Raw genomic sequence first — 1512 nt, 5'->3', positions numbered from 1 at the left:
AAAATTGAAGGTGCTACAGAATGCCTCCAAGACATTTTTTTTGAAATAGGAAGTACCGGTACAACTTTTAGAAGGTTAAATTCAGAAGAAGAACCAAATCTAAAAACACAAACGACAGATTTTAGGACAGCTAGAGCATTTGTTTCTTCTATCCCAACAAAATTTAGAACTAATTTACAAGGAATAGATAATTCCTCAAATATAGCTCAACCTATCTATGCCAGATAGGAAGAGAGTTCCCAAAATTCACCTAATATGTCACTAACATATTCATCAATGACTAATAATGCAAGACAAGGAGAAAATTTAGAAATATTTGTTCTAGAAAAATCTTTTGAGATCAATAAAGAGTAGTGTAGAGAACACTTCTATTCCAACAAAAATAAATAAAAGAAAGAATATTACTTTAAAAATTATAATAATAAAAAAGAAAGTATTCTTTTGGAATATTATGAATTCATGAATACCCATAAAATTCATATAAAATTCTTTGAATGATTTGAAGAATACTATTCAGAATCTATTAATACAATAAAACATAATACTAGATGGTAGACCAATAAAGGATAAGTTGAATCTCAACATCCCCCTTTAATGGAGATCCAATATCTTTACAAAAATACTGGAATAAAAGCAAGTACTTTAAGAATGAGAGCTCCGGATACAGGAGAACAAATCTCATCAAAATATATTAAAATGATAGTAAAACAAAACAACTATACAAATATCAATCTTCATGCAATAGGAAAACAATTAGATTATATTGAAAATTTGGTAGAAAGTCAACTGATAAAAAAAGAACTAGTAAAAGAGGTAACTGAAAACAGCTCTAAAGAACCAATATTTACACCTTATGAAATTCTAAAACTTTTCCAAAAACCCCAAAATGATTTTTTAACAGAAATCCAAAATAGATTTGATGCTCTGGAAAGTTGCAAGTCTGATTTAATGGCACCTGATACCCCAATGCAAGCCCAATATTTAGTAAATACATTACACCAATCTTCCTAATCTTACTCTAACCAGTCAAATAAACAACAAATTAACAAAATGGCTTGGAAAGAACCAAACAGATTATATTATCCAAAAAATCAATGCACCTGATCTTAATATAGAAGAAAAACCCATTTTCCAAAATAAATACAATGCTATTATAATTTATGAATGGAATATAGATGGAATGTCTGAATATAATATTCTCAGTTTATTACAACAAATGACAATGGTTTCAAATGTTTATAAACCCAAAACCAAAATGGATTAATTAGTGATCATGTTATAGTCAATCTTTTAGTTGCTGGATTTAATGGTCAATTAAAAGGATGGTGGGACCATGCACTCACTAAGACCCAACAAGAAGAAATCTTGAAAGCAATAAAAAAAGATGACCAATGAAGGATTATTTTAGATGAATAAGGAAAAGAAATTCAAGATGCAGTAGCAACTTTGACTTTCTCAATCTTTAAAAACTTTATTGGAGATTTTTCACATATTAAAGATAGAAATTTAGAA

Source organism: Gossypium hirsutum, chromosome A13 (assembly GCF_007990345.1).
Source record: "Gossypium hirsutum isolate 1008001.06 chromosome A13, Gossypium_hirsutum_v2.1, whole genome shotgun sequence".
Lineage (NCBI taxonomy): Eukaryota > Viridiplantae > Streptophyta > Magnoliopsida > Malvales > Malvaceae > Gossypium > Gossypium hirsutum.
This window is presented reverse-complemented; position numbering follows the sequence as displayed.